This window comes from Ictidomys tridecemlineatus, unplaced genomic scaffold (genome assembly GCF_052094955.1).
Source record: "Ictidomys tridecemlineatus isolate mIctTri1 unplaced genomic scaffold, mIctTri1.hap1 Scaffold_52, whole genome shotgun sequence".
Lineage (NCBI taxonomy): Eukaryota > Metazoa > Chordata > Mammalia > Rodentia > Sciuridae > Ictidomys > Ictidomys tridecemlineatus.
In genome coordinates this window covers 2335492-2361893 of record NW_027523416.1, presented here as the reverse complement: position 1 = coordinate 2361893, position 26402 = coordinate 2335492, and the positions used below count along the sequence as shown (strand labels likewise).

Sequence of the window (26402 nt, the reverse complement as noted above, 5' to 3'; positions counted from 1 at the left end):
TTTTTCCACTATTCACCAGTTTAAATGTCAAAGAGAACATCGTTTGGACATGCAGTTTTTCAAACAAATTGTCTTGAGGACAGTCCAAATTTGACTTGATTTTGTTTCTCACATATTTTATGACTATAACTTATTCTGATATTCTGGAATTATGAATGACAAAAACCACCTCAAGCAGGACACACTCAACTTCAAGATCTTCACCTACACTATCCCTAACTCTCATAATAACACCACAGGATAAATAGGATCTTTTTTATTTCTGTAGATCAGTTTTCTGTCCTTCTAAAGTTTTGGGGCCCCCAAAGCTATATCCATGTGAGTGAATGTGTGTGTGTGTGTGTGTGTGTGTGTGTGGATGTGTGTGAAACTGTGCAAAAGACAGTAAGAGCAGAATTGCAGACCTAATCTAATCATGTGACTGATTTAACCAAGGACAAAGAAATAGATCATATGGCAAAGTATCAACAGGGTGGATTAGATGAGCCATTAAGCAACTGACGTGTTTCTTGGCAACTGAAAAGCATGGTGCCAAAAACAAAAATAAATTGACTTGTGCCCATAGAACTGATTGTGCAAACAGGCATGGTCACGAATACGAATGGGTAACTGAGGATAAACAAGGGGTGGGTTGTGGTCCTTTATGAAAGGGGCTCCATACACCTTTTTTTTTTTTTTGCAGCATGGCTCTCAGTTTGTAAACCCATTTAGCTACCTGGGCACACCCTAGGTGGCCTTTCTGATTTCTTTCCCACACCTCACCTGCCCCTGTGTCACTGACAGCTTTCCTGCTGAATAATGAGGCCCGTGCACTCACCTCCAGGTTTGGACACAGACATTTATGGGGATGGAGGATGGAAGACTCTAACTGGCAGACATCTAAACTCTTCTAAATAAGTAATTTGTCAACGACTACGTCCTCTCATTCTGCTTCCCCAAATTAGGAGAGGTTTTTACAAATGGGTGGATGGAAAAAGAACAAATGGGAAAAATAAATGAGTAAATAAAGAAATGTACATATAGACACAAAGCATGAATGAGCACTTCTCTCAAGCTATCCATCTGCTTATGATATCGAAGACCAGCATCTGGGCCCTTGTATGGAAGTATTATCTTAGATGATTTGTTAAAGAACTCCTGCTGAAAAACCTAGCCAAAGAAATTGTACTTAGGGAAGAGAACATAAGGAACAGGGACATATGTACTCCTCTGGATGTTATGATGCCCTCTCCAAGTGAATGTTAAAACCAAGGGCCCTTCAGGAGCTTCACAGAACTGTCACCCTAAACTGTGTCTTAATGCTAGACTTCAGCTTTAATAGAGATTTGTTGTGTGACAAAGTTAGTTCTGCATGTGCTGTAAAATTATGGTTGAGAAAATTGTCCACTTTGTTATTCAAAGACAGCTATGAACATTTTTGTTATGTAACTTTTATCCTCTTTCCTGTTTTATCTTGGCTGGTAAGAAGCTCAGTGACTAACAAGATGATCAATCATAGTGAATAGATTGGCCTACAGCAACAGCACAACTTTCAGTCATGATAAATAGATATATTTACTCTTACTTAGACCTATACCTTTATCTACATCATGTAAAACCTTATTTTTGCCTGTCTCAGATAAGAAAAATAAATGAATAAAAGCATAGTGTTTATGTAATGCCAGCATGTTTATTTCTAATGCAGACTAAGATGAATGAAAAACAAAATAAGACTAATCTTCAAAGCACTTGTGTAGGCTCTGGGAATCAAATTCATTTGACTGATTGGTCTTGCACACCCAGCCATGAACACGTGCATCCACCATGGTGCCCATAATATCCAGTGAGGCACACTCACTGTGAGCCCACCCACCCGCACTGCCACCCTCATCCTCACTCAACATTCTCTGACTCAGACCTTAATCCAAGACCCAGCATGTAGATAGATGAGCAGATGATTTACCTACATGCAGTCAAGATCTAACTGGTTCTGTTTAGTTTCAATCCTGACTCTCTCTCTACTTGTGATTATTGCTATCTTCAGTGAGTATGGAAAGTATCACAAGGAAGACCCTGGCTTTCCCCTGCTTCTCCTGCTGTATCATATCCACATTTTAAAACCATCTTGAGCCTGGTGTGGTGGTGCATGCCAGTAATCCCAGCAGCTCAGGAGGCTAAGGCAGGAGGATGGCACATTCAAAGCCAGCCTCAGCAAAAGCAAGACACTAAGTAACTCAGTGAGACCCTGTCTCTAAATAAAATTCAAAATAGGGCTGGGGGTGTGGTTCAGTGGTCAAGTGCCCCTGATTTCAATCACTGGTACCCGTCAAAAAGAAAAACATGTAGATGTGGGAAGAAAGACCTGATGATAACTTGAAAGGCAAATAACAGAGACAGGTGGCTGAGAGAGCCTGGTGTGGAGCATCTTGGATTTAAGGGGAAGAATGAAGCCAGCGTGTCTCGCCCTAAGGCAAGGACTCCAATAAATCTCATCCTGGCTTCCTGCCTATCTGGCTCTCCCAGGACAGCTCCAGACCCCTGAGTATTTGCCTAGAGCAGGCTTTCTCCAGCATTTGCTGGATCTTCCTTTCTTGTAGGGGCTGTCCTGTGCAGTGTAGGATATTGGTCAGGATCTCTGGCCAAAGCCCACTAGATGCCAACCACGCCTGCCCCAGCTGTGACAGTCAAAGATGTCTGTAGACCTTGAGAAATCCACCAGGTTGAGAACCACCAGTCCAGGGCATGGGGGAACACCACAGAGCATGGGAGTCCATAAGCAGAGGCTGTCAAGGGTCCGTGGAGGTTGCTAGATCACTATTGCAGGGCACATGGTTTGGCCCAGAGAAGCATATGGACTGTAAGAGGATTTCAAGGAGCCAGGTCAGTGACCAATTCCCAGCCCTTCATCCTGAGTGCCATCTTCCCAGAATAACTTTCCAGCCCCCCACACTGAGAAATGGGTTGGAAATCAATGGTGTAGGCCCTTTCCATTTTCTGGGTGTTTTGTTGTTTGGGCCCTCATGATTTGGCACTGGTTGACAAACAGACCCAGCTGGGGTGAAATTTACTCTTTTCCTCAGCTGAAGGGGGCTAGCTTTGTGATGAGTGTTAGAAATAAACAAGATGGCCCCAGGAGTGATCTTCACCCTGCCGCCAAGCACTTGACACATGTACTTCCTTGGCTCACTTGTCTGCTGGCTGCAGATGAATGATATCTATGAGAACAGATGTCTTGGGGGCTATCAGGAACATACCTCTTGGATGTCTCCAAAGGAGAGTTATTGACAAGCTCTGTAATCTAATTTCTCATGAGTTCTGAATACCAGCTCTTCCCAGACCCCATTGACCTTTGTAAGTGAAGCAGGAAATTCATGTCCCCAGGAAGTAAAACAAGAACTATTTGCCCCTGGCCCCACTCCATGAGGTCATGCCTTGGGTCCTCTGGAGTTGAGGTCAACCTGACTCCTGATGGACAGCCATGACTGATCAGCAGTCAGAGGCTTCCTGCTGGGGAATGGCTGGTAACCAGGGCTCATCTGTTGAACCAAGCCCTTAGGCAGCCCTGGAATCCCCTCACACAGGCAGAATCTACACTTCCAGGCCTGGTCCTCACCTCTTCCACTCCCAGAGAGACATCTCAGGATATTTGTGTGAAATACAAATTTGAAAAGTGACACCTGAGAAGTAAACCTTCCTGCTTCTGAGGGAACCCTGTGGAGGCCTCCCTGTCACCTCATTCCCCATGTATAGCCTTCAGCCCAGAAGTAGCCACCACCATTCCTGAGGGTTGGTTAGACACAATTCTGCAACCTTAGGCCTCACAGAGTATCTGAACTACAGTCTGCATTTGAACAAGATCCCCAGTGACTGGGTGCCCAGTGAGACCTGAGGGTATGTCCCTAGAAGCCCAGAATACTGTCCCCAAGACACCTGACCATGAAGAATATGCCTTCTGGATTTACCACCCTCACTTCCTATAACCTGACAAGTCTGTCTGTCCTGGTCATAAATGGTCACTGGAGAAGATACCTCTACCGCCCTGTCAGCCTGTTCCAACAGCCTCATATTCCCACCAGCCAGGTAGGCCTCCCTGTGGCCTGCCCTCCATCTTACCTACAAATAATTTCTGCTAAATTATGCTTGCTTCATCCTCAGTGCCTCACTACTTCAATAACACTTCATCTGCTTAATGACAGTGAGTCACTGGCTGTTTCATGGCTCACTTCTGGTTATATTCAGAGAGGATCCCTGAGCCGCTTTGCTGTAGGATGGCAGGAGGCTGGTCCTAGGCACACAACCAGGCACAGAGCCGTCAGAGAATCAAAGTCGGTTTGTAGAAAAGGTGAGGGACAGGACGCCAGGACCTTGCATCTCCACATCTGGTCCTATACCTGCTTTCAGAGAAGACACTTGGGAATCTAGAACAGTGGTTCAAGTGCACTTGAGATTACAATATGAAGATTCTGTGTCATATGGAGGAGCCAACCGCTCAAGGAGAAATGGAGGGTGGATGGAAAGTAAGCTGGCAGGAGAAAGCTCTGGAATCTTTTCCTGGACATGCCCCCTTCTCCCCTCCCTCCAGGGAGTGAGCAGACCCAGGCTGCTCCAGGGTTCTCCAGTTTGTTGCAGGCAGAGCCCTCTGAGGACATGTGGATAAGTTCTGTGGGCCCTGGGCTCCATGCCTGGGAGTTTTCTCTAGACCTTACCAATTCTGAGCAGGGCTTAATAATTCCCATCAGCAAAATGGGAAGAAATAACTCTGCTCTTTATAATAACATGAATATCTTTGAGGAAACCCTACCTAAAAGAGCCGACAAGATCAGTGAGGGGAAACATGAATGTGTTCCTCCCACAGCCCAGGTGGGCTGCTTACGGTTCCATCTCAAGCAGAGTCTTCACCTTCATGAAGTCACATTCTCCAGAGTTCCTCCCTCCTGATTCTACCTGTGGGGGCCTTGATATAGTTTTAGGGACCAGCTCAACTTCAGACTCATCCAGATAACTCTCCCAGGCTCTTCCACAAGAATGACACTTTGCCTTCCTGGGAACTTCATTCGTGACTCTGGTGTAGCCCTTTCCAGGGTTCTGGCCTCTGTTTGCATTCTTTGTGCCAGTTATTATTACTCCTGAGCTCATTCCTTACAAGTGTGGTGCCTCAGCAGGTGACTTAATCTCTCTGAGACTTGAGTTATTTGACCATAAAATGGGTTTAACAGTAATAATGCCTGTCCCTTAGATGTGGTAGAGAAATAAATGAGACGATGTCTGCCAAGTACTTTGTGTACTGGCATAAACGTGAACTCAGCCAATCATGAGGACCATCCTGCAATGTTGCTACTAATGGTAGTGACTTTAATGGTGGTAAACCATGATGGCCACCAGTCTGAGCTCCAGGAGGGACAGAAACATTTTTAAATCACTTTGACCCTTGCAGTGTCTAATGAGATGCCTTTCTTATAGTAAGTGACCACATCATACTATGAAGATTAAATGAGATAATAAGATAAATGAAAGCAATTAGCACGACGCTCCCCCACACTGTGCCATTTAGCTCTCACCAAGGAGCTCATGAAATTTATTATTTTTTTCTCAAAAAATCATCCGTCAATCTATCTGCCTTCCTCCCTGCCTGCCTGCCTATCTGTAGTTCAACAACCTAAATCAAGGATACTAGTTTAAAAATGCTTAAAGTTAAGGGGTTGGGGAATCCCAGGAACTAATGTGATTTCTAAAGAGGCATTAACTTTATAAACAGTGGGTTGATTGATTGAGTCAATCCCAGCCGTGTAGCTATAGTTTTCTGATTTGAATCAAAACCTCCATAGCTAGGAGTTCATGTCACCTACAGAAACACTAAATGTAGCTGAGCGTGGTGGCACATGCCCATTAATCCCAGTGGCTTGGGAGGCTGAGGCAGGAGGATCACCAGTTTAAAGCCAGCCTCAACAAAAGCAAGGCACTAAGCAACTCAGAGACCGTTTCTGAATAAAATTCAAAATAGGGCTGGGGATGTGGCTCAGCGGTTCCCTCCCCCTCCACCTTTAGAAACACTAAAGGTAGATTGATGAAGAGGCAGACATACTATAGGAATGTTTGGAGGATATGGTGGTGACATGAAAGAACTTTGGGAGATTTGCTGTGGGGATAGAGCAACCCCAGGAGAGCCCAACCTGACACCAGGGAAGGGCGTGAAGGCATCAGGTTGTTTCAGGGGCCTTAGGAGCCTGGACCTGGGGGAGAAGCTGAATGTTCGAATCTCTTTCCCATCGTACCTTCTCCAGCTGGAGATCCACAGCGCCTGGAGGTGGAAAGAAGCACTGGTTTGTGTTCTCCACCTTGGAGAAAGCTAAGCTTAAACCAAAGAGCAGATGCATACCTGAGGCAGCACACACACAGGCCCACTCACCCCCGGGCTCCAGAATCCGTCCCTGCTGCTCTCTCCTTGCAAGCAAATATTCTGAGTGGTGGTGCTTATGCCAATAAAAATAAACAATTCCATGACAGAGTCAGAGGAAAGCGTGACTGGCAGGCAGGGGAGCAACAGAGAAAAGACAGCTGGGACTCTCCCCCTCTCCTGTCCCTTCTCCTCCCCAGAGGCCTGTCTGCCATCATCTGCCACTGCCAATAACTAGTGCCAAGGTGTGCTGCTGTCAACACCTTCCGCTACCCGCAGGTGCTTCTTGGAGTCTAGACCTCCTAGGTTCTGGAGCTGCATGGTTGGCTAAGACCCTGGACAGGTCTCTGGGTCTCAGTTCCTACCTGTGCAATGGCCCATGGGGAAGGCCCAGGGGAAGGAAGTGATGGCTCTGGGGTAGACACCAGGTAGGCATTCAGTTGACTGCTGTTAGGGTGCTCTCATTGGAATAACAGCCACGACGTGGACTTGCCCTACGTTAACTGTGGCATGGGTTGGTTGGATGCTCACTGAGCCCGTCTCAACTTCCTGGTATGAAGCTAAACAGCTTTTCTCAGCCCCCTGGCTTCTAAGTGCACTCTATGGTTGTTGTCGCCACTGGGACGGGAGCAGCAATGATGTGAGTCCTCCCAGGTGAAGCACCTAAGTGTGGGTGTCTGTTCTCCATCCTTCCTATCACAAGACAGAGCCCCCACTCCCCTGTGTAACTGCTATACCCCCATGCTCCACAGCCTCACATTGGGTTGTGATGAGGGTCAGACCTGAATTTTTCTTGACTCCACAATTTCAAAGTTACCTATCCATAGCAACTGGAGTTACTTAGATGGCTGGTATAGGCACAACCCTCCCTTCTTGGAAGAATAAATACATAGTCCTCAATTACTACTCTTTATCCTTTTAGTGCAAAGAGTACTGAGATCTAAGTTGAGAGACGTAGGTCCTAGTTCAGGCTCTAGAACTAACCAGCTGTTGATTTTGAGGGAGTCTTATTTGGACTCTCAGTTCCTAATTTATAGGATAAGAGTGTTGAACTGGCCATGCATGAAGATGAGCCAGGGGGCTGGCTCAGTTCCACTGACTAATCCACCTGGCACTGAAATGTGGGTGAGTGGTGTCTCTCAGGTTTGAAGAGTGCTGACCTTCTGCTAGACGGTCCTCAATAGGTCCTTCTTCCTTGTGTGTGAAGAAGTTAAAAATGGCAGAAGTAAGGTAAACCCCCAAATTCCCAACGGTCGTTTAGTCAGTGTTTGCTGAGCAATTGCACATTGATGATTATGGCAACAAATGAAATGGATGTGGAATTTCTGATGATTTGTCACTACACTCCTATCCCACCCTTCTCTCAGGCCACCATGTTGCCTGACTCTGGGCTGCATCATTCATATCCCAGTCCTGCCTTACTGTCCTCCCCTGCAGTTGGGCAGTGCACAGCTGGTGCAGCAGTGGGAGGTGGCCTCGGCTCATCTGTGTCCTCAATGAACATACTTTGCATTCTCACACCTCTTTGTCTTTGTCTGTGTGGCTGCCATTGCATAGAACAACTTCCTTCTCTTCTCTATCTGCAGGACTCCAGTGTGCTTTTAGGCCAGCTTGAAACATCTCTTTCCCTGGGAACCCTTCCCTAATCATCACTCTTTGTAGAAGATACAAGTGTTCATTCCCCCTAGATAGCTTCAGTCCCTTCCCTGTTTGGTGACTTATTTACATGCTTCTCTCCACCACTGGATTGTAAGTTCATCAAACACCATGATCTTGTCTTTGTTACTTTAAATTCCCAGCACCCTGTTATGGTTTAGATGTGGTGTCCCCCACAAAACTCATGTGTAAGACAGTACAAGAAGGTTCAAAGGAGAAATGACTGGGTTATCAGAGTCTTAACCCAATCAGTGATTTAATCCCCTAATAGAGATTAATTGAGCAGTAACTGAAGTGATAAGGTGTGGCTGGAGGAGGTGGGAATCGGGGCCAAAGAGCATCCAGGGACATTTCTCCATCCCCACACCAGATGGAGCCAGGGAAGAAACTGAAAAACTGGAAGCAAAGGAAGAACTTTGGTGTCCTCTTGCTGATGGCAGGGGAATCCCGTGCTGCAGCTATAATCATTAGGACAGGGAGGGCCAGCAATGGCAGGTGGGCAAAGCCTGGTCTCTGATGGTTTACAGAATCATGTCCACACACTTCGTTTCCTGTCCACACACATTTACTTTTACTCAGCCTTACTAGAGTCTCAATCATTACTGATATTTGAGCTTCCTGATTTTTCCACAAGGCTCAGATGTCCTACCCACCCATCCACTCACTCAACCCTCCAAGTCAGTGAGTGAGGTAGGCTGTATGCAGAGATCTCCTGGGCCAATGGAACTGATAAGCATGTCAATAACAGTCAAGAATTTCCCTTCTAGAAATGTTTTGAGGGTCTCACCCCCACATACAAACTTTACTAATCAGGTCAGCCTGGTTCCCATGACTCCAGGTGATGACTGCAGAGCTCACAGACCAAGCCTGATCTTGAGGGAAGAACCTCACTGTAGCTCCCTCTGGTGGTTGTGGGCAACACTACACTCACATAGCACACCAAAAGACTTGTACTGGTTACATGATTGTCTGTCCCCGTAGACTGGGCTTCCCAGGATGGGCAGTATCTCATTATCTCAGTTTCCCCAGAGCCAACACAGAGCCTGTATAGCGTAGAATTTAATCTTTCCCCAAAGAGGTCTGATTTTACCTGTAGGTCCTTGGAAATTTATAAGCCCTGGGAATTTGCCTGGGGCCCCTGGGCCAGGCAGAGAGTAACAATGCCATTCATCAATGTGAGGTCAAGTAAAGGCTTTGGAGTCACATGGTATCAACTCACACTCTGGGGGGCTAGAGACTTAGATGAGTGACATGAAAGTCACCTGTGCTGAAATAATGGAGCTCCAATAAAAATTCTGGACACCAAGGTTGGAGTAAGTTTCCCTCTCTGCCAGTATTCCATGGGTACTACTGCCACACACTGATGTTAGGAAAGAAACGTTGACCTAACCCCAGGGGAAAAAAAACACTCAGAAGCTCCACATTCGGGACTCTTCGTGAACTCCACACTATATTCCTCTGCCCCTGGCTGATTTCAATCTGTTTCCTTTCCCTGCAACAAACTCTAGTCAGGAGTAGAACTGCTGTCTTGTGAATTATTTTAGCAAATGATTGAAACTAATGGAGGTCTTGGGGACCCCTGAACTTGATTTTGGCATCAGAAGTGAGGGTGGAAGTGTATAAACTGAATTCCCTCAAATTGTTACAGAGCTTTTCATCTCATTAGAGATGATGAAGCTGTGTCCACTGAACTTTCCCTTTCCTGAGCAATCTCCTAGGAAGCCTCACTTAACCCAGAGGAGTTGGACAGTAGGTACTTGGGTGGTTGAGGATCATTCTTCTGGCTTTCTGTCAACCTCCAGATTCTTACAAGGGTTCCTCCCCAAGAGGAGAGACCTAGCCACAGAGCATAGCTTCCCTAGAAGCTTCCGAATCTTCCTTGTGATTGTGGAGGATTTGAGGCCTTGTCTTGGGGCCTGTCTTCAATTGTCCCTAAGCTTGATGATCACAGATGATGTCATTGTAGAAGCTGTGACCTGACCCTGAGGTGGTAAGCAGCAGAAGCCACCATTTTGTGCTGAGTCCTCATGGGCTCCCTCTCATCTGAGACGTAGAATATTGATGATAATCATAACAGTAATAGTTTCAACTAAAATTGAACACCTTCTACCATTTTAATTCCTCTGCCTTCATTATCTTACTTAATTTTCATAATTCCATTAGGTAGGTATGTTATGATTCCTGTCCTACTTGTCCAAGGTCACAGAACAGGTAAATGTCAGAACTGAGGTCCCAGCCAGGGCCCTTTGATTATGTGGCCATGCTCTTAGTTATTGGGCTTGTCCAGCCCTTAGACTCCAGGGCCAAGACTGGTATGTCTGTGCTGTCCGCGGGGCTGTAGGCCTCTTGTGGGAAAGCAGGGTGTGTGTCCAAGGACAACCTCAGGGACGGAACTAACTAAGCTCTTTCACACAGGATACCTAACTAATCCCCCAATGACACTATGGCATGATAGTCCCAATGTAGACTGAGGAACTTAAGTCTGTTGTGAAAATACGAACCCCCAAACCTTCTCCATCCTCTCAAGTCAGATAACTCATATTTATTTAGTAGTTTTGATATATTAGGGTGAGTTGTAAAATATTGTCAACATGAGACAATTTTGATCAACAAAAATGATGATTTCATATGACTCATCTTAAAATAATATGCTAGGTTAAGTACAGTCCAAAAAAGCTGAGGGACAGAATAAATGGGAAATACTCTGATCAGTTGGTGAGCCTTGGGGGCTCCCCGATGTTCAGTCACCTGTATGTTACTCCTTTGAAGGTGTTGACAGTGGCTGGGGCTCCATGATTCTCCTTGTGAGCCTGCACCACTCCAAAGAAGGCTTCAAACATGCCAAGTCTAAGAGCCCAGAAACACTGGCACAAGTGTATGGTTTATTAGAACTCCTATAACTCAAAGACTCAAGTTAGGTTTCAACTCTGCCATTCAATATGTTCATGTCCTTCAGCAATTGACTTAACCTCTTTAAGCTTCAAAATAAAAAAAATTAAAAAAAATAATGCCACTTTGTTCCTAGGACATTGTAAGGAATGGTTGACACTAAGGGTATGCAAATGTTTTGAGCAACAGGATTGTGTCTAAACATTCTGTCTCAAGTCCCCTCTGTGTGGAGCAATCTTGGGTCATGACATTCGTTACTCACAGGTGGTCATTGCCAATATTCCCTCAGCACTTGTCCACCTGACCCAGTTTTTGACGGTAACTTTTCAGGAAAGCCTTCCATTCAAGTACCACATCACCTGGTCATTTGTCCAGCCGGCCTGCTGTCCTGCTGCGTGTATGCTGAGCAGAGCCGGGTACAGCCTGGAGGGATTGCAGAGACTGAATCCAGAGCTCAGCACTGCAGCTCCACTTCCTCCTCTCCCACCCATGTGCTGGGAGAAGGGGAGGGGGTGGAAACAGACACCAGCACCCTTCCTCCCTGGTCTCAGTCCTGGGGAAAAGAAAGAATCAGCTCAATCTCCAGGAGCCAAAGGAACAGCTTGCACTACCTGAGCAGGCTAGTGCCAGGAGGGGATCTGAGTCACTCTCTGACAGCACAGAGGGTGTTGTGCCAGCCCATCCACAAGGCCTCCCTCTGCTAGGGCATGACAACTGACACCATAGCAGGGAGACACAGCTTCCAAGCAGAGGGCTCTGGCTAGGCGTCCAGGCCACCTGGCACTTGGGAGCACACAGACACAAAGACTTCCTTTTCTTAGGACATCCCATGCTGCAGGGATCCCTGATTTCTCTTCCATCCTTGATCGCCTGCATGCTGCTGCTAAATGACCACGCACCTTTCCTCCTCACCTGCCTCCCATGGACCCCATTGTCCACGGGGGAGAGATCACACAGCCTGATGTTCGCAGCTTCATAACCAGCTTCCTAACTGTGTCTTCCTCAGGCCCGCTCCTCCCCAAGCATGTTCACACATGCATCCTGTCTATTTCACATGGACCAATTTGCTCCTGTTTTCTCTTTCCTTTGGTGTCTTAGCCATGCTTGAAGTTCCAGCTTATAGGCCACCATCCCCCCAAACTCCCTTCCTTCACTATTCACTCAACAGACATTTATGAAGCACCTAATATGTGCCAGGTACTGTTCTGGATGCCAGGACACACTAGAGAATAAACAGATGGGATCCTTTTTCTTATGGGATTCCTATTCCAGGGGAAAAGACAGAAAATAAACAATTGCACAAAGAACTAAGATTCTAGTCAAAGATAAGAGAATCAACCAGTGTGATGTGTTAGAGAGTGAGAGGGGAGAAGAGGAACCATTAGGATGTCCCTCTGAGGAAGTGACATTTAAACTGAGACCTCCATGACAGAGTCAATCACACCAAGACTGGGCAGGAGAACATTCTAGAAGGAAGGAACAAAGGTAAAGATCTGGATACAGGAGTCGTTGCTGCTGTGTGTGGGAGCCTGCCTTATCTGATTTCAGGTGCACTGCCTATAAACAGGGTGAGTTAGCTTGTCTTGCCGAGGATAAACAGATTGACACCACTGGTAACTTAACTGGGGAATAGTTCATGTGCTTTCTCACATAGGCTCCAAATCTCCTTCTCAAATTAACAGTAAGTTCCTTGAAGGGAGGAACTGTGTCTTGGAACTGGAGGACCTTGATCTGCCCACAGCAGATGGTCATTCAATATTTGTGCCTTTCATTGATTTTACTTGCTGGCCTGTGGAAGGTCACCCAGGTGGTTCACCACCTGGAATCTCCAGGCTCTCCATCTGCAAAATGAAAGATCTTCTACAGATGGTTTCCCACCCAGCCTTGATCTTGACCAGCCTGTACATGTTCCTGTACATGTCCTCAGCCCAGGTGACATGTTGCCCCCAACTCATCCCCCTTCTGGCCACTGCCACAGCCCCTGGTACTTGATCAGTACATGATACCTGCCTGACCAGCCACAGGAGGAAGGCACGACCCACAAGTTTCTGAGAGATGCCTGAGTGGGGAATTCCTATTTTCTCTTTCAGTCTCCTCCTTCGTGTTGGGTTGATGTCAAGAAGGACTGCCACCCTCCCCGTGAGTCCTAGGTGAAGCTATCTTCACACAGACCACCAGGAACAGTAACACACTACCCCTCCCCCCACACACTCTCTGGGACCCCAAAGTGTGGTCTCACCTGGAGGCAGAGGGCATGATGAGTCACCTGCTTCCAAGTGATCTTCAAGGTATATGAGAGGCTGTTGCTGTCCCTCAGAAGGACTTCATGTGTCTTCTGGGTCACCACAATCCTGAGGGATGGGTCATCAGTCCTTGGAGAGAGCTGTGCCAAGGGATGCCAGCATAGGAGAACAGGAAGCCGCCGCCACACCAAGACACTGGCAGGCCCAGATGGCACTCACTAGAGAGGGAGGCCTGCCAGCAGACGAGCCCTGCCCCCAGCCTCAAGGGCAGCCCAGGAAGAGCCAGATCCTCTGTTCTGGACCTTGTCTGTGTCTGGTGGTGACTGAATTCCAAATCTCCTCAGAGGGAAGGCACAACTCCTTCAATGTCACAGCTCAGAAGGAAGGGACAGCTCCTGTCATCAGTCATGGCTCAGAATCCAGATGCTCCGTCTGACCAGTCACTTCTTGGGTGACCTTGAGCACGTCCTTTAACTGTGCTGAAATGGGCTGAACTGCCCCATGCCGTTCACTTTTCCAGAAAGTGATGAGATCAATTAATAATCAGGTGTTAAGGATGACCATTTACCATCTGTCTACCAAATCATGATAGTTCCTAGCCAAACAAATCAGGCTGGAAAAGGTAAACTGGTGAATGAAAACTGAATGGGTAGCCGGGGGGCCTCTGGGCTTTCAGAGTATTGTGTATAACAGTGAAAAGAGCCAGAGATGCACAAGGGTTCAAATCCCATCGATTCTCCTTACCTGTAGGGCCATTTGTGCATCAGCTTTCTTATTAGTATGGTGCTGACATCAAAGTCTAGCTCACAGGTATATCTAAACAGCAAGTTAACCGAAATAGGTATGTCCCATACACAATAGTCATTACTGTCATTATTTGCCAACAACGCCCACCATTGAATGGGGCAGGGAGAGTTGATTGAATATTTTGATTGAATATTTTCCAGCTTCCTGATAATACCCCTCCCCCGGGCCTCTGCATTTTTCTAGAGAAAGATTCTTTTTCATGTCATCAGTACCATGCTCACAAGCTCTGAGAAGCCAGTAGGAAAGGTTTCTAAGCCACAGCACAAAGAGAACAGGGACCTACTCAAGGCCCCAGGACCAGCTGAGGGAGGGTAAGAGAATTCAGGTTTCCTGAATGTGACCATGTCAAGCCAGGACACTGAACTACACTTCAGGCTGAGAAGGCTTGGTCCAGCCCTGAGCTAAAAGGACTCCTGGCAGCAGCTTCTTAGGGACAGGGCTGAAGCAGCAGCAGCCTGACACGGGCTCCTTCCAGAGCCTGCCCTGCTGGCCTGGGCCTCCCTGCCAGCTCTCCTGCACAGTCATTCCCCATCCGGAGAGGCAGTGCTGGTGGTTACGAAAGCAAACACTTCTGGATTTCAAGGTCTCTTAGTTTTAAATCCACAACCTTCAATGCACTTAAAATACTGCTCTCCATTTCACAGGAGCCTTTCTGGAAGGGGACGGAGGAGGACTGTGCCTGCTGTACCATGTGTCTCGCCTCCAAAAGCCTTCTTGGAAAGGTCACCTCGCCACCTAACACTGGCCACAGGCTAGGTGCCTCTTCCTTCCCCTTCTTTTTGCTGTTTTAATTTCATTCATTTGCTTTTTTGAAAAAAAAATCCATGTGGCTTTGTGAGTTTATTCAGCCTCAGCCTCACTGTGCTGCATACCTAGGGGCTGAGTAGAGGCACAATCCCAGTGATCAACATTCGGCAGGAGGGAGAAGACAAGGCCAGACAAAAAGAGGTCAAGAGGCAGGAAGAGAACCAAGAGCAGGTTTGTCACCAAAATTAGGAATGGAGGCTCATAAAAAAGGGCATCAACAACTCAACTCACTTCAATAACTGAGGTTTCAAGCCTATTCTTACCAGCAAAGTGGTCAACCAGCACCTCCCAGAGAAATATAATGGAAGCCACACATGTAACATTAAAATGTTCTAAAGGTCCCCTCATAAAGGTAAAAAGATACAAATAAGCTAATTTTGATAGTATGTTTTAGTTAACCCAGTATATCCAAAACCCAAGCATTTTTTAACATGCAATTAATATAAAATTATTAATGAGAAGTTTTACATTTTTATACTAAATCCTTGAAATTCATATATACTTTACACTTATGGTGCATCTCAGTTCAGAAAAGTCACATCCCAAATGCCCAACAGCCTTTTTTGGCTAATGACTACAATTGTGGGTAGCCCCAGGTATTGGCCATTCTAGGAAAACTGAGACTCTAACATGAGTGAGGAGCAGACCTGGGATTTGAGGAGTAGGGGAAACCTGTGGCACATTCCAACCAAACACATTAGGAAAAACTAGATTAAGGTGCCCAGGGGCACCCTAGGACACACCTAGTTTAGCCGAACCTGGAGACTAAGAAAATCTCCCAAATCAAGCACTCAAAAGATTAGACAATATAATAATAACAATGATAATTATGATTGTTATAAATTATAAGACAGATAATGAGAGCAAGCAGATCAGAAGACGGGAAGGGAAAGGAAAAGTACTGGGGAATGAGATGGATCAAATTTTGTGTATATGTGAATATAGCATAATGAATCCCACTATTATGTACAATTATAATGCACAAAAAAAATAAAAAGAGATCAGAGAAGCCTAAGAAAGGATTGCTGAGAACAGACCATAGCCCATGGCAATCAGAAGAGAGTAGATCCTGCTAACCAGGTGTTGGGAGCTGCTCTGGAAATACATGCCCATAAGTCCTGAGCAAGAGATACTGAACAATTACTGTGCCCCACAATAACTTGGGCTTTACCTCCCTCCCTTCGGATAATGAGGTGTGGCTCCAGGAGTAGGCGTCACCCGATGGGGTTGAGTTACACTCACCTGTTCTTTTGTAATCCTACCCCTTTGCCCTTTTTGGTATAGAATATTCCATGGACCCTCCCCTTGTGTGTACCCTACATAAAAATAAAGAATTCCAGTGGCTTGCTCTCTCTCTCTTTCCATGGACCCCTAAGGTCAGAGCCATTCCCGGATTTTGAAAAGGTACTTCTGTGTGTTTGGTTGCCTGCTTCACCATTCTCTTGCGTTATTGGAATAGTCAGATTTTGTGAACTCAGCATTAGGTACCCAGCTAGGATAAACGACAACAGCCAAGAAAGGCCGATGCAGATTTTCAAAGGCTTTAGAATCAGTGATGGGGAGAGAGTAGAAGATGGCTGTGAAGTGAATAAGAAAGAACAACGTAAGACAATAGCTCAAAAGAACACCAATGGTCATAATTAGGATTGTTCACTTCAGTACTTACTATGTATTTAGCTAGGAGAAACTTTTCCATTTAAAATTTAAGAGACAGGGGGCTGGGGATGTGGCTCAAGCGGTAGCGCGCTCGCCTGGCATGCGTGCGGCCCAGGTTCGATTCTCAGCACCACATACCAACAAAGATGTTGTGTCCGCCGAGAACTAAAAAATAAATATTAAAAAAAATTTCTCTCTCTCTCTCTCTCCTCTCTCACTCTCTCTTTAAAAAAAATTTAAAAAAAATAAAATTTAAGAGAGGAAACTAAATTTGTTCATAGGTAAGAGGTTTATCCAAGGAGGAAAATTCAGGAAATTCAAGTAAGAGAGAAAATTTGATGAAAAAATCTAATAGAAGCATCCTAAATTGGAAGGTCAACAGTTCCCATAAAGCAGCTGAACTCACAATATGTGGGCAAGAAGTTAAGATGTCAGGACTCTTGTCCATTAAGGCAAAAAGGAAAAGTGAGGGTGGGGATAGAGAGAGCCTTCAGGTGGGGGAAAGCTGCTTCAGGAGTCCGATCATGTCATTCTCCTGCCCCAACTCTTCCATGGCGCCTTGATGACAACCCCAGCTCCTTAAAATGGCAGTATGACGGTCCATGAATGGTGGATCTCAGCCCTCGTGTCCTTAGTTACCCTCAGCCTTTCCCCACCTTTTCCACCTCTGGTTGACTCGTAGCTCTTCTTCCCTAAGCCCACCTCTACTACTCAGTCCAAGCCACCCTGCCTGTCAAAATCCAGAGATCCACAATAACATTGCCTCATCTAGAAAGCCAACCTTGAACTTTCCTAGGTGAATAATCTATTGTTTCCTGCCATAGGCTTCCATTACAACTGCCACAAACACCCAACGGGCAGGTCATAGCCTTCACTGTATTCCCTGGGTACTTTCACGGGGCTTGGCTTATATTTAATAAATGCCACTTTGCAACAGCAGGAACCCTATGGTTTTGCTCACTGCTGTAAACTCTGTGGGGGTTTATAGTCCTAGATTAGGCACACAGTGAGTATTCGGTAAATATTTTTTTGATGGATGGATGGAAGGATGGATGAATGGACATCTGTCTATGCAATTAGGCCAAGTATCTAAATCTTCAAAAATTGGAATCATATTAAAATTTTTTTTGTTTTTATTCTTCATCAAATAGTATGGAACTCTATCCATAAGAAACATTTAAAATAATGATGATGATATTAACTGGGTCACTGATGGGAAATAATAATAATTTAGATTTGCATGTTACCTTTCTTCCAAGGAGAAGATCAAATGCTTTAGAACAGAGGTTGCAAATTAATGGCTTCAAAAGTGTTGCATTTAGAAGCTTTTTTGTAGGTCCTGGGTCCTCCAATCCTCCTCATTGTCAGCTTACACCTTATTAACACTCAATTATCAGCTTATCCCAGTAATGTTAGCTACCCAGTCCCTGAAGGTATATAACTATTCAGAAACCATTGCTTCCTCTTTACAGATGAGGAAACAGAAGGGTGATGGCTGAAGTGAATTATTCTAACATAACAAAAGTCCTTGGAAAAGAGAAGACCATGTCCAGGTAACCATTACCTAAGCACTGCAGCCCTGCTCTGAGTGACCAGGCAATAAGAACAGGCATACACCTTCCAAAGGTTGTAACAAACTTGGATTTCTTAAACCAGCTTCTCCTTAGCCTAAGTTACATATTGATTCTAGTAAATTTAGGGAAAAGGGCATTCTATCCTAGTAAGCTCCCTGAACTTCAGTGGCAGCCTTTTCCAAAGAGAAGTCCTTACAGAACAAATGACAATTTCCCCAAATAAGCGCCCAGTGTCTAGATTTGTATATTCATAGAGGGCAAGAGGCTGAGTTGGCATGTCCATATATCAAAGTAAAACCCATTGAGAGTTCAAAATAACTATAATTTTGCCTTCAGAGCATCCCCATAAATTCCTGATCTAGAAAAACCAAATCAAATCCCTCTCCATCCTCCATTCCCAGGTAGCACCTGCCCTGGATTCCTAACCCCAACCACGCCTGACATGAACACAATAGTCCACATCCTGCTTGCTCTCTGACTGTCTTCAGGGAATCAGGGTTCTTTCCTGTTTCTGACTGTTGTCTTGATGAAATACCCAATGGTCACAAAAACAGCCTCTGGGAGACACAGAACTCTCAGATGCAGCTGGTGAGTTATTGTGATGTGCTGGTCACAGACACTCCAACTTCACTAGTGCTAGGAATCTTTGATTCACCAAGAGGTCTGAACAACCCAAGAATGGTTAAGTGAAATAGGAGAGTTAAGTTAATGCTTTGTAACAGAGTGTGGGTTGCAGAAAAGACCCTTCAGGTCGGGAGATGGTGGGCAGACTCACTTTGAAGAGAGAACTTCTTGCAGTAGAGGCGCAGGGATGAGTCACAGTGTGCCTGCGAAAGAGTCATTTGAAGAGATGAACTCTGGCAATCTGGGACCCCAACTGATCAGTACTTATTGAGCACCTTTATCACATCATGAAATGTGCTAGGGTGTGGTGATGAAGACCCCATGATTCATCACACAGAGCTCACCAAGTGATAGGACACGTAGACATACCTGCAATCCAAGGCCCTGTATGATATGAAAGACAAACTAATTGCAGAGGGGACCAAAAGAACTGATTATTTTCTTCAATCGAGTTGAGTTTATGGACTTTGGGAATTAAATCATCTTTTTCCAAGAAGATTAGGACACAAGGAGTGAGAAATAACCTTGGTGAAGATGGCTTGGGCTGAAAAATTATCTATATCAATGCATAAAAAACATTTTAGGAGTTTCTTTTCAGGAACCAAGAGAGAGAAAATGCATTCATCCAGGAAGTAATTACTATTGAACTGAAGCAAATATTGACTCATGGCAGATAATTGAACACCCAAAAGTGTGTAGATGAATACATGAGAATACAATCTCTTTAGGGATTGGAGAATTGTCTGGAAGACTCACGGGCTCCTAATATGGCTTATTTGGATTTAAATGTAAATAATACCAATCAGGATTTCAAAAGATGAGCTAATAATTGACCACCTTCCTCTGTTAATAGTCCTCTATTCAAAGAACTCAAAGTATTTTCTTTTTAATCTTTGTATCCCTGCAACCTAACTCAATGCTAGGAAAATAGTAAGTGTTCAATAAATGTTGAATGAATAAATGCCAGCGTGAATGAACAAGAAAGCAGATGAACATGCAGAAGAGCATATAAAGTGGGTTCTAGTCATCCTGCCTATATCCATTAATGCTTCTCTAGCTTTTGGGCAAGACATTTAGCTTTGGGGTAAGACTGTCCCTGAGCCCCAGTTGCCTCATCTCTACATGAAGAGGACAATAGAGACCTCTCAGGACTCTAGGATTAACTGACATGAGAAAACACTTTGGAAAGCACTGAAGAAATTTCCTTTCTAAATCATCGTGTCATTTGCACAATAAAGGAACACGTATTATTGGGGGACCAGAGAGTCACCTTCAAACCACCTCTGTCCAGTTTGCCCTGAATGAGAACTGTCCAGTAAAATCCATTACTGGAAGAGAACGTGCCTTCACCATCGCTTCCTATGCAGGGCAGCAATCATAAAATTCCTAATGCAGATCCATCACCAGAGATGTCAGCATGGCCATTCCTGCCACATGGAGCCCAGGAGTTTCTCAGTCTTCGACTTACAGGCAGTAAGTTCTATTGTTCTCGAACTGAATTTCCTGAGCCCTAGAATTAAGATGCCAGCTGGAGAGGCAGGCTTGTTCATGTGGAAAAGATGCTGATTTATCAACAACCTTTACACACACACACGCACCCAAGCATGCACTGCTAACACTTGCCTGCCCCTGACAGGGGAACTGGGCCATGTGGTGACAATATTAATTAGACAATTGCTGCTGAAGAATGAATCTGTAAAACTCTCCACCTGCTTTTCCACGATACTGTGTTTGCACACAACAAGTTTTGGCGGGTCCAAATGGTATGGCTATAGCTTTCTTCAGGATAGTTATTCCAGAAGAAAGAGTAAGGATACAGAAATGAATGAAATGCAGATTTTTGACATTACCCTGCACCTTTCTTGCCAGTAGGCAGCCACCAAGCTCCCCTCTGCTTCGTTCCTGGTTCAAGAGTGAGTCATACACATCCTCTCTAACTTGGGTTCTCATTTTTGCTATAATCCATTGTTACTCTGCATATTTTTTCTCCCTCTGCTCTCTACCTGCAAGTTTCTGGCTGCTTTCTTTCACAAGATCTTTTCACATACCACACAGCCAAAGCTCTGCTTCTTTTTCCATTTTGTTAACCCTTCCAAGAATCCACCCTAAAGAAGGAGTGGAGAAATAGCTACCTTCTGACCACGCATACTCAGCAAGTGTGGCTTGGAGTCCCAGTCCATCATTAATGTCCTCTTGAATCCAGCCAAGTGTATCTATGTTTCTTATGGAAACAGGGGACCTTGGTTCCTCTAACTAAACAATTTTGACCAACTGAGGTTGAAGACTCTCTGTGCATCTGGGTTTTCTTCCAATTTCCAATCCCTCAGGTGGAAGGAATTTTGTAAACTCATAGACAAACCCCTGTCACCTTCATGTCAAGTCCCTCTGGCCCAAGCAGCCCTTCTAGACCTGCCTGGAGCTTACCTCCCCTGGCACTCAGAGCTGTTTCTCCTCCTCTCCCTGCCAGGCTCCCTTCTCCAACCCCACCCTTGATCCACATGGGATTACCTGGCAGCTCTGAAAATGTACCAAGGTGTCTCAAACTTCTGGCTTTTCACATGTGCTCCGGGCCCCCCAGGTCTGCCAGAATCACTCCTGATTGCATCTTGGCTTTCCGCCTCCTAGAGGTCTTCTTGGTTCCCTTCCCTTCTGCCCTCTTTCACACTTCACAGCCCTCAGAGCAGGCACTCTCCTCTCTCTTCCCCAGCCCATGTGCGCCCTCTTCTTGTCACATACTAAATCAGAGTGGTTTCTGGTATTCCCTACTCCTTATTCAGCATTCTGAGAGCAGAGCCGATCTCTTCTGTCTCTAAATTCTCAGGCCCCTCCACAGTCACAGACTCTCAGTGAAGAATTTCCCGACTTGACTTCAAACAAAACTGAGTTGAAAAGAAGTAAATAGATCCCTTGAATTTCTTTTGCCTATCTAATTGGAAATTAAAGGGATGCAAATGGGAAAAGAAGAACTCAAACTATCATTATTTGCCAACAACATGATTCTATACTTAGAGGATCCAAAAACCTCCACAATCACCAACCCTTATGCCACAGTGGGATCAGCAGTCTCGGAGTGTCCCAGTCTAGCCCTGCGAATGCTCACGGTGCAGCCACACACCACTTCCCAATGGAGCCCCAGAACCCCCCAGCTTTCCGGACACTCAGGTCCAGGTGGATTCAGAGCCTCGGAATCACCACCACCCTCAAACCCTACCCAGCGCGCTGCCAAGGGTCTGCACGCCAAGCAGGGTGAAAGGACTTCCGGATGCCCCAAATCAGACCGCACCAACGGTCCCCAAGCTGAACCGGCCACCGCGAGTCCTCCCCACCCAGCCCGGGCCAGCTGCCCAGAACCAAGCTCCGCGCCACCGGCCTCAGGCCATGAAGCCAGCGCGGGGCGTGGGGACCGGGGCGAGCCTAGCCCTGCCCGGGCGCCCCTTGGCTCCACGCTACCGAGGGCCAAGTGGGGGCTGCACTGCAGCGGGCGCCCAGGCCCCGCGAGTCGGGCGGGTCCGGGTGCCATCCGCGGTGGCCGGCGGAGATCGTTGAGGCTGGACCCGAACAGAGCGCAGGCCTCACTCACCACAGCGCGCGTGCTCGGCTTCGGCCCGGCTCCGGCTCCGGCTCCCGGCTCGCGGCTTCCGGCTGGCTGCTCCGGCTGGCGGCTCGGGCTGGCGGCTCGGGCTCCGACTCGGGCTCTGGCTCCCAGCGCGCTGCGCAGCTCAGAGGGCGCGGCTGGCTGGCCAGGCCGAGCGCCTGGCTCCCCGCTGGCAAGCGCGCAGCTCTGGCGCACACTCCCGGGAAGGCGGGGCCCGCCGCGAGCCAATGGCGGGGCGCAGGAGCCCGGGGCCCGAGCGGCGCAGCCAATCACACGCGGAGGCGGACTGCCCCTCCCGCCCCCCCACCCGCGAACCCCTTAACCCTTGGCGCGCTGGGAGCTCCAGGCCAGGGCTGCCTGGGGACCTCTGAGGGGCCAGCGCGGGCTCCAGCCTCGGGCTTCGGGTTCAGAGTCCAGACCCGCCGAGACTGGCTTTGAGGGCAGGAGGAGTCGGGGAGAGGCTGTGTGGTGTCCCGCCCGGGGCACGGGAGTCTTGGCGACCTTTGTCTCCTGCCTGGCGCCTGCACTGGAGTATGACCCAGGGCTCTGCAGCTGCGTGTGTGTGTGCGTGTGCGTGTGTGTGTGTGTGTGTGTGTGTGTGTGTGTGTGTGTGTGTGAGAGAGAGAGAGAGAGAGAGAGAGAGAGAGAGAGAGAGAGAAGGGGGAAGGGATGGATTCTGCATGCCTGTGTGTTTATGTGTGAAGGAAAGATGGCTATATTTGGGGATTGTTACTGCACGTGTGTGTGTGTGTGTGTGTGTGTGTGTGTGTGTGTGAGAGAGAGAGAGAGAGAGAGAGAGGGGGGAGAGAGAGAGAGAGAGAGAGAGAGAGAGGGAGAGAGAGAGAGAGAGGGAGAGAGAGAGAGAGAGGGAGAGAGAGAGAGGGACGAGTGGGTGTGGGAGGGAAGCAGAGAGGAGCGCGGGATCTCCAGGTGGGTGCATTGGTAGATTCAGCAGAGAAACTGTCTCTACATGTATATTGTGGAGGTGCGGGTGAAGCAGGAAAAATAAAACAGAAAATATGCCGCTCTGTATGTTTTTATGATGTGTAATTTGTACATTTGCATTATGTTGTGTATGCACGAGGGTGTAGTGGAAAGAGACTTTGTGTCTCTTTTATAATCAAGAAGAGAGCAAATCCCTGTGGGTTTTTTTTTTTTTTTTGGTGTCTCTTGTGCATGTGTGTATGTGCGCACAGGAGAGGGATGTGGTTAGGATTTGCTACAACTTTGTGTGTGGCCCAATTTGTGAGACAAAGGGAGAAAAACACTGTGTGTGCCGTGAAAGCATTGAGCATTTATTGTGTCTGTTTCACCATCCTCTCCTAGAGATGGAGAGCTACTCCAGCCTCTGGTCACAGCGATTGCTCAGTCAGAGAGCATCAGGGCTCAAATGTTTGTGTTAAGGACCTAATGTGGAGCTGGCATGATGAGTACCTGTTAAAGAAAGCAAAGGCAGCCTGGAGGAATTGGGACTTGGGTTTTGAAGCATGACTAAGAGTTTGTGAGCTCCCAAGGAAAGACCTGGGAAGTCTTGCCTACTCCCCACAGGGGACGAAGGGTTGAACTGGCTAAGGATGACAGTGGACTGAGGAGAAAAGAGAACCTACCACTGGGAGGGAACAGTAGAAGCAGTTGGCTGGACCCTTGTCCAGGAACTAGCTCAGAGTGACCCTGGGAATACCAGGGAGAGAAGAGCTAGGTGCAGAGTCCTGGGCAGCTGGTATGAGGACCCGCAGGGCGGGGAGGGGCTCTGAGCAAATAACTCTCTGCAGCACTGGCCCCCTTTGTTTGACAGTGCTCAGAATTCTTCACTGTAGAGGGAAGGACACAGGGAGGACGGCCAGGAGGCGTGTAGAGTGCCACAGGTAGGGAGCAAGGTGAAGAGCAGAGGGCCACCCAAGCCACTCACTGGGCTGGAAGCAGAACCAGGGCCTCCCAACACCAAGCCAAGTCTCTTCCATCCCCCAGGCTGCCCTGGGAGACGCAGCCCCTGGTCTTACGCGGCTCAAGGGGAAGCACTTGAAGTTTGCTGCCAACTCCAATGCTTACCTCTGTCTCCTTGGGGTCCTCACAGGTCATCTCCCCCAAGCTCTCTGGGAACACCAGCTGTAGTAAGCGTTGAGCATTTAATGTGTGCCAGACATTTTTCATTTGGTAGGTGCTTTGCGGCATTTTCTTAGTAATTCTGACAATTCTATATTACAGATGTTATGATTCCCGTAATATCCCATGGCCACCCACGTCCACACTGCGGGTGGGAAAATCAGTATTCAGAGAGGAAAAGTGATTTGTTCCAGGAGGCACAGCTATTCTGAAGGGATTATCATCTGCTGGCCTCCTGCTTCTGCTCAACATTCATGCCCTCTCTGACCGACACATGGTGATTGTGGTTGGGAGAACATGTTTCCCTGGTTAGACTCCTAGAGATGGAGAGCTACTCCAGCCTCTGGTCACAGCGATTGAGAGCATCAGGGCTCAAATTGGAAGAAAAGCCAATTTAATCTGGCCAACCAAAAACAAAGAACTCTTTTGCCTATATAACTACAAAGTACAGGGGAAAGCTAGCTTTAGGCATGGCTCCTTGAGGAGCTCAGACGACGCCATTAGGATTCAATATCCTTCGCTCCATCTCTCAGAACAGTTTCCTTTTCTCCTGGCCTGTTTTTGGCAGTTCTTGCCTCATGATGACAAGGTGGCTGCCAGCAATACCAGGCTCACATCCTACTGCCTCAGCACCTCCAACAGAAATAGGGATTCATTGTTCCCAATAGTTTCAACCACATTCCCCAATCCAAGACTCATTGGCTCTCATTGAGACATGTGTCAGTTCTTTGGTCAATCACCAGGACCAAGGGTTCTGATAGGTCAGACCACTCAGAGTGGGACCCTCTGAGGTGACCTAGCCTGTGCTCTGGTTGGGGTCCAGTTTATAGCTTTCCCAGCCTTAACACTCACCAGGATTCAAAAGGAATAGCCCAAGAATTTGCAAAGAGGCTTAATGGTCAGTACATGGTGACAGCTGATATTGGTGTCATTCTAACTCTGCTCGGCCTCTGTTACCCTGTACGGAATAGGTGCTCGGGACTGTCTAGCACACAGTGGGTCCTCAAGGCCTCCCTTTTGGTTGGCTGATTTTTTTTTAACCGATGCCACATGTGTGCCAAGTCAGTCATCTCCTGGCCAACCTGGGCATCCCAAGGCGTGCAGACAGAGTGAGACAGAGAAGAGATTTTAATTTTGCTTTGTTTTCATAACTTAAATGAAACTACAGTCAAGGGCTCCTGGGGAAATCACTGAACTGTCCAGGGACTGGCACTAGCTTGGCTGAGAGGACATAGTCAGGAAGACACAAGGAGGAGTCCATGAAGAGGCTGGCAGGGGAGGGCACCGGCTTCAGACCAACTGGCCTCTGCTCAGGGCAGTCAGGATGGGGCTCCCAGACTGATCGAGACCTTAGTTGAATTGCTTCACCCTCTGGACCTCAATTCCTCTCCTCTGTGCATAGGACATGATGATAGTTCCAATGTTCCCAGGAAGTTGCAAGGTGGAAAGATCCAGCACAGTTCTGGACACACAGGAGACTGTCAATAAATGGGGATCCCCCTCCATCTTCAGCTCTTCCTTATCTCTCATACAGCTGAAGCTCTTTGGGGAGGGGAAATGCCACACGGCTCTGTGGTAGCAGCACAGAGCTCTAAATCATGGGCCAGAAGGGCACAGCAGTTAAGAGTCCCGACCTCGGAGCTAGGTTACTTGGGTTCCCATCTCAGCTTACTAGCCGTGTGATCTGAACTTCAGCTTCTATCTGTAGTGTAGTCATGATGATACCAGCCTTGATCTCCTAAGACTTTATAAATGAAAAAGTGGAAAGCACCCGTTGGGGGTGAAGGTCAGTGGTAGAGTGTGTGCTTAGACTGCAGGAGGCTCTGGGTTCCATCCCCAGCACCAAAATAAATCAGAGCTCCCGATAGATAGGAAGCTCTCAAGAAACCAGAATGCAAGCCAGCTCTTGTGTTCAAGAAGTCTCCTGCTATACTTGGTCTGGTCAGCCTCATAGCTGCCCCGTGACAGGACCTGCCACCATGACTTGAGGTCTGCAAGGACTAGAATCTCTGGATTACCATTCCTGGCTGACCCTCACTCCACTCCTGGCCTGGAGGTGAGGAGAAACCTGACTG

General features: G+C 47.1%; 1 long non-coding RNA gene across 2 annotated transcripts in view; it reads right to left on the bottom strand.

Annotated features, from left to right (window-relative positions):
* LOC144373886 (uncharacterized) overlaps window positions 1-22486 on the bottom strand; it is a 74647-nt gene extending 52161 nt beyond the window's left edge. Inside the window, exon 1 of one of the 2 annotated variants that reach the window (XR_013433454.1) lies at window positions 22210-22486. This is a non-coding gene — a long non-coding RNA (uncharacterized LOC144373886). The remainder of the gene's footprint in view (window positions 1-22209) is intronic. The other variant, XR_013433455.1, reaches the window with a different exon arrangement.
* Between the last annotated feature and the right edge of the window lie 3916 nt (window positions 22487-26402).